At 38.8% G+C, this 13,864-nt stretch overlaps 1 long non-coding RNA gene across 1 annotated transcript; it reads left to right on the top strand.

Annotated features, from left to right (window-relative positions):
• The first annotated feature begins 8,674 nt into the window (after positions 1-8,674).
• Positions 8,675-13,148, top strand: LOC135293487 (uncharacterized). Its single transcript, XR_010355601.1, has 4 exons — positions 8,675-11,177; positions 11,778-11,877; positions 12,776-12,900; positions 12,991-13,148. It is a non-coding gene; the product is annotated as an uncharacterized LOC135293487 (long non-coding RNA).
• Positions 13,149-13,864: the final 716 nt, after the last annotated feature.

Genomic DNA, 13,864 nt, shown 5'->3' with positions numbered 1-13,864 from the left:
AGCTGCTCAAGGCAGGGGGAAGGAAGGAATATTTATTATCCTTCACCAAGTCTCAAGTCAAGCCTTTATTGTGCTGTTGCATGTTTGATCACTTTCAGCTTCTTGACCAGTCACAGAGGGGGAAAGCAAGATTGCACTTCAGAGCGCACAAAGGCTAGTCTAAATTCAAGGATAAAATGCCAAATGGCCACAGCACAAGCATGTTTTGGCTAAATGTGTTATGGTTTTGTCCTGTGTACTGTAGAATCTTTGTGATGGCACTTAATTGCATTAACAAGTCAAGATACCTGTTCTGTTTTTATACATTAATACATTTCAGTGTCTCAAGGAACAGCAGTTGCAGATGGTATGTTACATTTGTGTTCCTTTGACCACAGTCAGTACAACCTTGATGTGTTTACACAGTCAGCTTTTTCACTTGGTTATGAAAAAATGAATTTGGAAGGATTTTCTTTTTGTACAGCTGCATGCTTTTTCTGTATGAAATTAGTGAATACAGGTACTACACTGCTAGAGTCAGAGGTAGAAACACTACAGTATTTCTGTCTCAGTTTTTGGTGTTTTTTACTTCAGTGACAACACCCCCTCCCCCCAACTCCTAAACCAAAGTTTGGAATATATATGGCTTCAGGAAAATGTTATCAGCAATGACTGAGTGGCAGATGTAGATGCTTACTAAGATCTAACTCAGTGCATTCTCTCTGTTGCATGCATAATGTATTCTACCCATCTAACTCACATAGCAGATGACTTTTTTGCATTAAGGGTAAAGATTATAGTAAGCTGAATAAAATCAGTGAAGTATAAACTTGTGCTCAAAGATGAAAAGAAGTCTGTCTTAAAAAAGAAAATTAGGGGGAAAATGAAGTGCACATTGTTCCTGCTGTGTCAGTTGGGAGTGGTTGCTTAGATCATGTGAGCTGGGCAACAATGTGAAGACAATGAACAAAGCTCAGATGAAAACTGATAAATCCCATCACTAATACTGACGTTTAATAATGCATTCCATGGAACAGAGTAATTTCTCTGCCATTTTGTTTCTAGAAATGGTGGGAAGTTATTATTAAAAATTACTTTCTTAACCAATACAAGGTATTTGATATAATTTTCGGGAAGGCAATCCGGGTATTAAAGCATTGAATCATACAAATGTGTTCTTAGGGATATTTCAGTGTGATGCCAGAAAACAAAGTGTATTTATGTAGCAAGAAATGTAGAGATAAACGTGTTTAGTTCCTGGCAAAATAAGCAACAACATTTCCATTACAGTAGTAGTGTGCAGGCTGGGCTTCTAATAGATAATGTCAAGTAGATGTTCAATTTTAAACATTTTTTAGTCTTTAATTATAAGCTGTTAATAATTGCTAATCTGATAATTAAGTTAATAATCTTTAAAGTCCTTGAAACAAAAATATCTTTCAAGTATTTTCTTTACTCCCTTCTTTCCTTGCTTATATTTTTTCTATTAGTCTAGAAAGTTGTAGAAAATATGAGGCTCATGGAGAGAAGAATGTTTCTGACTCAGACTAAGCGAGTCTGAGCACATATATTGCTTAACCATTTATATGTTTCTGATTCATTCTGAGGTATAATCATCACATCTGTACAACATAATCTAGGTTTTAATTTGTAGGCTTGAAAGTAGAGCCAAAATTAAAGAGTTGAACTGAATGGTGTAAATATCCAATTGAGTTAATGGATAATTTAAATATGCCTGAAATTAGTCCCACTGTATGTATGTATATGGTGGAGTCTTTTTGTTTTATGTGTGGCTTTCTGATTCTGGTTACTTGATGCTAAGTGTCATAAATGAGGGTCTTTCTCTAAAGTGTGAAACTTATTAAATGTCAGCATGAGTAATCAAAGCATCAAATTTTGCCATAAATTTGAATTCAAACATATAAATGCTACTATCCCATGTTATAAACAAACATTCTGCCCTTCTTTTTGCACAAGCTTCTAAGAAATGGAATATATGACCAATCTGCTGCCAGGTGGCTGGCCTGGTGAGGGTGTTGTCCTCAGCAGCAGGACTAAGGTAACCTGCAGCTCTCCCCAAATTCCTCCAGCCCTTGCAGGGTTCTTCCACTGGTGGGCTGGGGGGCACTGGTCAGCACACAATGACAGAGTCCTTAGATGGAACAAACTTTCACAAGTTGTCTCTTATGTTTATATTTCAATGACAGCAGTGCAGCAAATGGTTGCATAGTTGATATTTAGTAAGAGTTTTCTCTTACTAAATGGCTTACCTTCTGTTTTGTAGGCTGCTGAGTTAAGAAATGAAAAGTAGTTCTGTTTAGGTTTCACATGCATGTTTGAGTAGGAGGTAGATTTTACTAATTGTTTTTAATCAGATTAATGAGGAATTTATTTTCTGTTGCTGTGACTACTGCAGTGATATAACTTCTTTGGCACCAGAGATTTAAATATTATTAAAAAAAATAATTTGTTATAAACAGGGTGAGTAGTAACTAATTGGACATTTCCTAAAGATTTTGTTTACTGGCATATGGATGATATGACACATATAATGTATATGCAGTATTGCCAACTGTAGGCATTAGAAATCATGAGTCAGACCCTTAAAAGTCTTGGAAGTGGTTAAGAAAATGTGACAATTATCTTCTGTTCTTTGGGCCCCTAGGGTAACATGAGTCAAGCTTGCGACAAGGCTTGCTTGAGACTTTGGGAAGGAAAACAGGGTTTCGACTAATCATGTGTCTTTTAGGGTTGGAGCTTTAGGAAAAAAAAAACAAAAAAACCAAAAAACAAAAACCAAACACAGAACCTTGCAAGACTGGCAATAAAAGGATGATTTGGCAATGCTCTAATAGAGCAGGATGTCATTAATCTGAAAATAATCATAGACTGAATTTGTTTGTGAACATCTGTGTGAACATAACACAAGCCTTGGATAGTGAGGTTTTCTGGGTAGGAAAGTTAAATCTGCTGATCTACAAAACAGGCTGCCTTTGCCAAAGGCATAAACCTAAATTTGTAGATTCAATTTTTTAATTGTTTGGAATGACTATTAATAAAATGAGAGAGATAAATTGTTTACCATAGTAACAGAATTATGCTGTGCATGATGATGAAGTCGATGAAATCATGCATCAGAAGAAAATAAGAAGTTAAATGAGAACTCTGCTGTTTCTATGTGGTATGTGCAAACTTCTTATGTTGTTTATGCTCTTAAACCCACTCATTGAATTAATTGTCCCTCTCTTGCTGTGACAAAATAAGAAGTTGTTGCTGTTACCTTAGGCCCAGTTCTGGCAAGGGTAGAAGGTATCTAAAGAAAAATATAGGCTGAGATCAGATGAGCTAAAGAGAGCAATCTACAAATCCTTTCTTTTTCTAAATCTAGCACAGCAATCTGTATGGCTGTAGTTGCCTAGGTTTTCTGCAGTAAAGTTATTTAGACGTTAAAAAGACAAACTGGGCTTTTAGCACCCCTGGCAGGCTTGCAAGGCCATGTGGGATGTACAGATTGAGCACCAGTTTTGCACTTGGATCTGCTGGGGGACACGTGCCTCTTGCCAAAGGCAGTGCAACCCGTGTTACATCAAGAGCAGGAGGAGCAGGCTGGAAATGCTGTGGCAAGTCCTGTAGATGCAGTGGTTTAAAGGTGGATCAGACAATGGGAGATCTGGGTTTGGTACTCCACCTCAGAAGTTTAGCTATGCACTTTTAGACTGCTTCTAACAAGGTCACTTTACAGAAAGGGTCCTGAGAGCCACAGGAAGGATTTTCTTTCTCATTGAGCTAGAGAGTGATATTTCCACTTGCTTGCTCTGATTTCCCCATACAGCACTTGGTTTCCTTTTTATTTTTTGCACACCTTGAGGACAGCCTTGCCACCAGCCTGCTAGGAGATGCTGAAGTAATTTATCTGAGAAATACCAGGCCCAAATTGTGAGCATTTGGAGTGGGCCAAAGTCCCACTACAAATCTGAAATTTGGGTTCTTCTGGTAAAGAGCCAGAAAAAGCCCCCAACCTACCTGTGCTCCCAGAATTGTTTTTTCTGTTGCTGCTCAAGCATGTAGGGTTGGATTCAGCCCAGCAAATAGGGATGATGGATCTGACATAGCTTTGTCTGAACTACTTCCACAGTCCTTGGAAAGAAGTAGTACTTCAGGGTGTGGCTGATCTTGCCCTGAAGTGGGTGTGGGGCACAGGATCTTGAGCCGCACCACCATCTGCTTAAAGAATCTAGAGTCAAGAGCTTGACACAGGTGCTTAGGCATACATTTACATGACAGGGTCCCTCCATGTACTATTAATTATAAATTTAAACTGATTGGAGCATTCTAGAGCTTTTACTTCTTGGTTTTACTCACCTTTATTTAGGGTGTTTTTGTAAATGTAAATCATACTCACTCCAGTCCCAGGAGAGATTGGCTGTTATTCTATCTAGTTATTACAAGAGCATTCAGAGACTTGTGACATGAGAGGAAAAATAGAAACTTGGAAAAAATAAAACACATAATACGTGAAGAATAACTGTTAGTTGTGGAGGAAGAGAGCTGGAAAATAACTGCCTGATATGTGTGCAACGTGCAGTTGAAAGCAGGCAAACAACAAGCACAGAGCAGGTAGGATCAACACTGTGGTTTTACCTGCCTCTGCTGCAACATTTAGCCCATGATTTCTGGTGTCATGCTGGCAGGTGCAGGCAGTCAGTGAAACCTGGGCTTTCTCAGATCCTGCAGCAGAGACCCTATACAGAACACCCCACAGCAGTTCCTGTTAAAGCACTGTGAAAGATAGTGCTGCTGAGGGAGAAATAAACCCCAGCTCAAACATCCTTCTTGTGGTAGGACTGCATTCTTCAGTCCCATACCAATCACAATTTTTAATTGCTCACATCAATCATTGCTTTTCTGCTCACGAGCCTGTGATGCAAAACCAGTAGAGGGTGCAACCTGGGTTCAGTTTTGCCATTTTTCTTGCCTAGTCTGTTGCATCAGTGAAGAGCACTCGTGCTTTTTGTACTTCATGGATTTAAGTAGTCAATGACACCTTAAGGATAGGTAGCAACACACAGACTGCCTTGCTGTGAGGCTGCCCTTGCCTACCTCCACCTGGCTGAAGGGAAATTGCCCCTGGGTTGGTGGCTAGAAGAGACTTACTGTAAGGCAGTGTTTAGATTTGGGAGAATAGCTGGTGAATGAGGTGGGTGTGTGGTACATATGGGATTGAGTGCAGGTAAGCTGTGGGCCATCATATGGAATTAAGGACTGGATGCAGCATGGGATTTTATGTGGCTTTCCTTAGGATTAGCAGTAGGTTGGTTTTTGAGCCATTTATGAAGCTCTGATGAAAAGACTGCAGGGCATTGAAAGGACCTCTTTCTGAATATACATTTTGCTAAATACTTTATTTCTGTCCTTAAGCTTAAGGCCATGCAAATTCTAGCCTGTTTGACACTGTGTTTGTCATATGCACAGACATTTGGGTGAAAAACCTAACGCTACGTTTTCAAGCAGTGTTTTGATTCTCCCTGTTATGTGCTTTTAAAAAAGTATGCAAACAATTTTAAAGTCAATTTATCCTTAGGCTATGTTAAAAAATGAAAAGGATGCAGCAACACTTATATGTGGAGTCAGTTGAACCCTAATTTAGCTGTTCAAGTGTTTGTTTACTTTAAGAAATAGACTTTAGTAGTCATCAGAGCTAACAAATCTCAAAACCCCAAGTATGCTTCCTTAAGTCCATAGGGGTCACCTGTGTACTGAGCATAGATGAAAGGAAATGGTAACAAACTGGGCTTGCTGCATTGAAGAAATTTGATGGAGACTTGCTTGTCCAGAGTAGAGCACTCAATGCCTTGGCAAGCAAGTGCTGAGGATTTCATTGTAGGGGTGATGATGGATGTCAGCGTTATAGGCCAAGGAGTTATAGAAGTGCAGAGGAACTGCTTGGAAACAGGGTGAACAAGTGGAGTTTGTGGACATGTAGTACATGCTTTCCAAACTGTGATGCATGTAGGCTTCTCTCCTACTACAGATGAAATAATGAAAAATTCATAAGCACAAGAAACTCATTTTCTGGGACAGTAGAGGTGCAATTAGATTAATATTCAGAAGATTGTAGTCCCCACCTGGGATTTGAACTCTGGATTAGAAGATTAAAACTGGATCACCATATGCTGCTCAATCTCTGTGTGTAATTTGGTAGTTGTTCCTCTAAATAATTAATTAGATAATGCTCCCTGTCAAGTAATCAGTTTGGGGTTCACTCAAGGAGAAGTAATATAAAGTCCATCAAACCAGAGAGGATTTTATTAGGACAACCATGATTAAAGTTTCAAACTCTAAATGAGGACTTCTTAATTATGCTGTTCAACTGCAGAGGGAAAAAAATTTAGAGTATTGAAAGATTACAGAAGTCACCTCTATTTTCTTTGATTTCATCTCAGAGCAGAACAAGAAGAAAATTCACATCTTTCTCTTGGAAAAGTAAGTTTGACAAGCCTTGTGGAGTTATGAGTGGCAGACCTGAAAGCACAGGAGGCAAATCAGTCAAAATATTTTTTTTTAAATATCTCTCCTAGTTTTGATGACACCATTTCCTTGAATGCAGGGTTGTGTTAGGTATTTTTCCAGTCATAGCATTTATTGTGCTTTAGCTGAAATGATGCAGAGCAAAAGGAAGTCAGCACCTTTGTCTCTGATAAACAACTTTCTGCAAAAAATCTGAGACTTTCAACAAAGGAAATCCAATCTAAACAATTTCTTTATAAAGACCCCAATACTAATTGCAGTTTTAATTAAAAAATGACTGAAAAACCAGAAACCAAAGCAAAGTGGAGCTCACTGGGGGTTAGTGTTGAGCCTAATACTTCTGTATAAATGACCTAAAATAATAAGAGAAGAAAACTTACACATCAATCAAATTCACAGATGGTATCCAGAGGCTTCAAAGAAAACAGAGACAACAGATAAACCACCAAATAAACTAGAGAATTTAGAGAAAAAAGGAGCATTCAAGGACAAGATGGAACTTTGAAACATGTACAGTTCTTTTGTGGATTAAGAGAAGGCTAAAAATGCAAATGTATTCACAGAAGAACGCGGACACTGATTTCATCAGGAGACAGGGACAGTTTTATGTAACAGCGCCTCACATCCTGTGACCAGGGGCAATTAGTTTAAATTCTATTTCACAGCAGTTTTTGGTCTTATGAGCTCTGTGCCCGAGGTCTGCAGAGAAGCTGCAAGATTTTGTTTTCAGATGCTGCTGGATCAAGAGAGCAAAGCTTTTTGCATCTCTTGTTCCCAGTTTTGTCAGTACTTGTATTTTAAAAGTATGAGGTTTGGCTGATGTTATGTTTTGACATTGGTGGGAGACTCATCCTTTACCAAAAGCTTGAACAAAATCAACTAGCCAGTGAAACTTGTTGACTTTGCACCCATGTTTGATGTGGCGGGTCGGTGTGTAGCTAAATGTATCTTTGTCCACCTATGTCTGATGTTTGCTTCCATTTATGCAATGTAACCTCCTTGTTTTGATTTGGCACACATAGGGGTGATTGGAAAAACGGTGGTATTTAGCAATGGGCTGTGAAACTGTATGATTTTATCCTCAGATAAAGGACAAGCAAATAATACTCTGCCAGATGAGCTGGTAGCCAAGAAAGAGATGACCAGACTGATTTCTGGGCAGCAAAGGACATTGCCTGTAAAAGGGCACTAGTACTTATAAAAGGAAAGAGATAATTTTATAAGCAGCCTTTCTTTGATTACCAGAGAAAGACAGATGTAACGTGGCTGCAGGGACCAGAAGAGATGGGGCTTCAGCAAAACCCTGGAGTTTCTGTGACCACCAAGCATATCCAAAAAAGTGATGGGAAAACTGAGGCAGTGATTCAGATGTTGCTATTTTTTAAATTTGATTTTCTATATGACTTTGTTTCATGCACTGACTGAATAATGTGATTTTTTTCTTTTTAGACAAAAGTTGGTAAAATTTTATGTGCTTCTATTTCTGAGGATCCCTGAAAAATGAAACAATAAACAAATCTGTAAAGGTAGCTGCATGTATCAGAAACTTGAGAAGTATTTTAGTGAGAATATGGAGGAAATCAGACTGTGAAGTGAAGCTTCTCATGGTCTAAGATTATTGTTATCCTCTCAGGTAAGGATGTGCACATTACTACATGACAATGTCTAAGGCTGTGGGCAGCCACTGCAGTGGCCATGTTGAGTAGTTATATAGGAAATAAAATAGAGGGTTGTTATTATTATTAGTTGTTGCAGTAATAATATTAGTAGTAGCAGTATTACTATAATTATTCATTTTTATTATAGTTTTTTATTGTTTGACAAATACTCAAAGCACTGTTGCTGCAGGAATGAATTCACCTTTGCATTTAACATGGTTATCTCAGGTCAAGACGGGTAATAGTCTGAAAGGCCTGTGGTTCAAGTCTGCCATTATTCAAATTCATAAAGGTTTGAGGATCCCTAAATGAGACTGAGTCATTTCACATATTAAGCCCTAAATTTTGATTCTTACTTGCCACTCCTTAAGCTAGCTCTTTATACATACAGGTTTTCATACTTCTGTTCACCAAGTATTAAATATTTTATTTCTGTGCACACAAATAGCTGTTAGAGCAGTGGTTAGAAACCCAGCCTCTATACTTCTGATCAAATTTCCCAGTCAGTGGTTAAAAGACCAGGCAGCTTCTCTCTAGTCCACTGATCTTTTTAATCACTTTTTGCCCAGGATTATGACTGCAAGAGGAAGGGAGAGGAACATCCTGAGCATAAAGCCTGCAGCAGGATGGTTGGGATTGCAAGTGAGACCTGTACACAATTTACTAATTTGGCTAAAGTGGAAGTCTTCTGCTTCCCAGTCACACAATGACTTATCCCTGTGTTACACAGGCCTGAGTACAACGTACAGCTGCAGTGCAGGAGAGGACTCCAGGCTAGAAGTTCCAACCTGATGCTAATCATAAAATCCTCGAGGATAGAAGACCTTTAAGATCAAGGCAAGCCATAAGCCTAGCACTGCCAAGTCCACCATAAACCTTGTCCCTGAGTGCCACATCTACAACACGTTTTTCCAATATCTTCAGGGCTGGTGACTCAACCACTTCCCTGGGCAGACTGTTCTAGGGCTTGACAAACCTTTTAGTGAAGCAATTTTTCCTAATATCCAATCTAAATGTCCCCTGGCGTGACTTGAAGCTAATTTAACTGTGACTCAGGTGTGGCCATACGAGCAGTGGGCTCTCAGGTGGGTACCTCTCTGAGGTGTCTCTCAGCAAGCCCTGGAGCATCCTTGCTCCCAGCTCTGCCTGTTACAAATCCAGTGGAGGTGGCACTCAGCAGCCAGGCACCAGGAAGGCAGACACTGCAATGGCTGCTGCCACAAAACCTGGATCCCTTAATGCATCTAACCCACGGCTCTCTGACTCACAGGGCAGATAATAGTGTAGAAGGGATGCTAAAAACCAACAAGTTACTTAGGCAATGCAGTAGCAGAAGGAAGGTGAGCATGGCACACCTCTCTACAACTGCATTTTGCTTTTCATTCTTCACAACGGGACACGTACGGTGGGATGGAAATTTTCCCCGTTTCCAGGATGCCACTTTTTCCAATGCAAATTTTTGTTGTTTTCCTCCTCAAAACTCTTCTCTCGTTCCATGTCTTCTGGGTGCTCTGTGGACCATGCAGATCTGGCTGTGAGATGTCCATGCTCCCCTCCCTTCTGCTGGTGGGGAAGGAATGTAGGCTGCTCCTCCCCAGAGGAGTGGGGCTGGTAGGGTGGATGTGGCCCAACAAACCTTGTGCTCAGTCCCTGCATTTTTGAAGCAGAGGTTATGAATGTTGGCCTTTTGTGTGTTTTCTGGAAATGGCTGCTGTGAGATTCCCAGTTCATCACAGCAGAAGCAGGTCACAGCATAGACTTGGTGTACTCTTGCTTTTGCACAGCATGAGCTCCTGCACGATGAACCTCATTTCTGCAAACCTCAATAAATGTTTGGTTGTTGGCTTTGAAATGTAATTAATTTTGTAATGACAATAATTCTATAACTTTATTCCATAATATGTTATAGAAGTTTGACCACTAACTAGCTGTTTGAATACAGCTTTAATGGCTGAGCTGTTGTTGAAATTATAGTTTCACCTTTAGTGATAAAGGACCTCTGGATCTGCCAGCCTGAGTAATTTAATGTGCTTTTTTGGCCTACAGCTGTTAATAGATTTCAAAATCACCATTTTGATAAAATGTCTCAAGGAAGATTTTTTTTTTATTGCAGATTCATTTTTCACATTTTGTTTTTCTCTGGTAATTATAGCAAATCTAGCTGGTTTCAATTTAATTAAAATATCTTAACTTGGCAGGGTAACATACTCATAAAGTATAGGAGTTTTCAAATATAAAAAAATGCAAATGTTTATTGTGAAAAAAAATCTTATTTATTTTATGTGAAATGACAGGCTTTTCTCAGATATTTAGCCTAAGTTTTAAATCACTAAGGGCTAACTATATTGCATAATCAAACAAATCCTAGAAGGTTCCAATTGTTTTACTGGAACTTGAAATGTATTTCATGCTTTCTAAAACGTTTTCTCAATATATTGTTTCTTCTTCTAAAATTATAGTTGGGACTAGAGAGCAGTGAACCCATATTAAATCTGAGTTGAACTATATTCTTCAGAGATGCACTACATTATTTTTAAATGATGAATTCATGGAAACACTATAATCTCACCAGAACTACTGGATCATGTTGTTCTAGGGCTTTCTGTGTTTTCTGAAGTCACTGCCTCTCAGTCTAAGTGCATCACTCTTTTAGTTGATCTCCATATGAAAACTGTCCATATTTTTAGAGTTACAGCCATAAACACCCTGACATAGAAGGATATACTCTGCTTGCTTCAGAAAAATTATCTCCTTTTCTGAATATTTTGCCAGAACCTCCTGCAAAGAGTGAACACAGAGTCATCAGAAACTCCATCAAATGATGATGTCTTTGCCCTCCCAATGGGTGATGTGCTGGGAGTGAGAGAAGATTTTCAGAAGGTTTCATGCTATGTCAGTGTCTGAAAGTTCAGGTTCGCAAAAGCATTTCTCATTTGTCTAGAAATCTCAGACAATCTCTTTGTTTTATCTGCTACATGATCTCCAGCCCTGCTGAAACATCCTGAACATAAGGTGGTTGGATATTTCTGGTTTTGAACTCTAAAGATGAGGTCTCTAAGAAGTATCAGATAATGAAAGAGAAGTAATTTCATCTTTGGAAATGAAGAGTTTTTTGTGTTTCTTTCAAAGTTGAAGTATTTTTCAAGCTTTGAGCATCAAGTGCTGTATTTTATATATCTATATCACACTTCTTTACTGTGCATGTGTTCAAGCACTGGAACGGGTTGCCCAGAGAGGTTGTGGAGTCTCCCTCACTAGAGATATCCCAGAACTGTTCAGATGCATTCTGTGCTCTGGGATGATCCTGCTTGAGCAGAGAGGTTGGACCTGATGACCCACTGTGGTCCCTTCTAACCTGACCCATTCTGTGATTTCTGACTTATAATGCTTGTTCAGCACCATAAATATATTGAGTAATTCAGCTGAGCAAGGTAGACCCACCTCAGAAAGATTCCTAAAATAACGACATAAAACCAATTTTATGTGCTGGATAATTTGAGGGGTTACTTTGGTTAGCTTAACATAAGACAAGTTTAAAAATTACAAAAAATAAATGGTCAAACTTCAGCAGAAATTTAAATTTAACAGAAATCTCTGTCTGTGATTCCTCAGTGACACTCCAGCTGGGACACTGCATCTGCATGCAAATATCAAATATCTTCTTAGGATGAGTTGTGAAAAACTGTCCAGAAAAAACAGTAGACTGGCACTGGTAGGATTGATCTTTGAATTCTTGCTTTTCAAATTACTGCTGAATCTAGAGTGCCATCATAAAGGGTCATCATTGCTGAATCTTTATCTTTCAATAAATTTAGATTTTATTCCAGAGGATACTGTAGCAAAATTTTTGCCATAATGACAATTGTAGAGTTCTAGTTTCCAGTAATAATATTAAATACAGAACCCAAAGAGAAACTCATATTGTGCTTGAAAGTGCTTTATCAGCACAAGACATTCAAGACAAGAAAATATTGATTTGAAAAATGGGAATTGATTTACCGGTTCAGTAAAAAGTCTTGGAAAACTGAAAACTACAGCTCATAGAGAAAGAGAGAGCAGCTATTCAGTGCCCTCTGTCCCTTTTCTTAACAAAGGGTTTGGGGCACCCTTCCTCCCACTACAGTAGTGCTTGGTGCTGTACAAGTTTAGGGTTTTGGGCTTTGTTTTTTTGTTGTTTATTTGGGGGGGGGGGGGGGGTGTGTTTTTTGGTAAGGTACTGCATGGAGATGCCTAAGCAATATTCCTGTCTTGAGATACCTGGGCTTATACATTTTTATGCCTGGAATATTATCTTGACATCCTTGCCTTTATGCAAAGTGAAGTGAAGCATTGGCTCAAATCTAACTTAGCTGCAAGAAAGGCAGTTTTATTTGTAATTGAAATTAAGTTAATATATGCACTCTGGCATGTCTCAAGGCAAGTGAAATTCTTTGTGTTAGACATATTTACATAATTTTTATGCCTTTTGCATCTTGTTGTCATTCCACCTTATATTTATATATTTCCTGTATCTCAGAGAACACAAAAATGGAAAATGAAGCTAAAAAGCTTTAAAGAAAAGCTTTAAAAATCTTATATTTACATTCTGGAAAATGGCTCATTAATTGCAGCTGGAAACATGAAATGTGAAAGGCTGCCAGCAGAGTCAGCTCGGGTTTGTGACAATGATCCTTTTAGAACTTGCATCATGTCAGTGTCCCAGAAGACTCCCTCCTGCCCACAGAACGAGTGAATAGTGAGTAAATGACTTCTTACAGTTGCCAGGTAGCTCGGAGCCCAGTATTGTGTACTACAATTATGTTTATTTCCATATTATTGGATCTAGTTTTAGTTTGCCTGCCTGGCATCAAAACTGTGAGAAGAGTGACCTGACATTCCTGCTCCTTGTTTGTGTTTGAGGATGATGCAGCTGAAGCAGGCGGGCATTGCAGCTCCCATCTATCACATGGCAAGTACCATCTTCACAAGTCTTATTTGGGCAGACTGAAGGGACTAGGGGTTTGGAAAGTAAAGTTTCCACTAGTACTGACAACATTCCCACTTCTCTTAATGTAGGCAGGAACCTGTTAGAATGGGAGACAAGCTAACCTTATTCATGAGGAAGGTGACTAAGTGGCAGGATGGAGTAACCAAAAAAAGAGTGCAAGACAGACCCCAGACCCCTGAGGACCAAATGAAGACATATTCTGGGTTTAGGAAGATATTGAATATTGAGGGCCAAAAAAGGAGTAGAGGAAAAAATTAATGATGTTTCATCTAGTAGAAATAAATAATTGCATCAATAAAAGATAAATCTTTTATTCCAGTCTATCCAGTTTGTCAATACCAACATATTCTCTCATTTTTATTGCTATTATTTAATAACTCTTAAGTAGGAGTAGCTGCAGTGAGAGCAGTGGTTCTTTCTGTGGCTGCATTTCATTATTTTGATTTTCTTTAGTTAAAAATGTGAAATATGAGTTGATCTGACACTATAATACATTGCTACATCATGCTAGTAACTCCATCATGGCAGGGCTGGGACCTGCAGAGTGTGCAGAAGTGTAAAGTCTTGATTTAGATAAATGAAGTACTTATGTGCAACAGTGCTTGCAACAACAATGTTATCTGACAATGATAGCTAATGCATATGGTACAATTTTTATGAAATGTATGAATCATCTGTCTTTGGGGAACTCATCGTAACTTCCTTCTCCTGA

Source organism: Passer domesticus, chromosome 2, assembly GCF_036417665.1.
Source record: "Passer domesticus isolate bPasDom1 chromosome 2, bPasDom1.hap1, whole genome shotgun sequence".
NCBI classification, from domain to species: Eukaryota; Metazoa; Chordata; class Aves; order Passeriformes; family Passeridae; genus Passer; species Passer domesticus.
The sequence above is the reverse complement of the archived record's forward strand: the minus strand, read 5'-3'. Positions and strand labels throughout refer to the sequence as shown.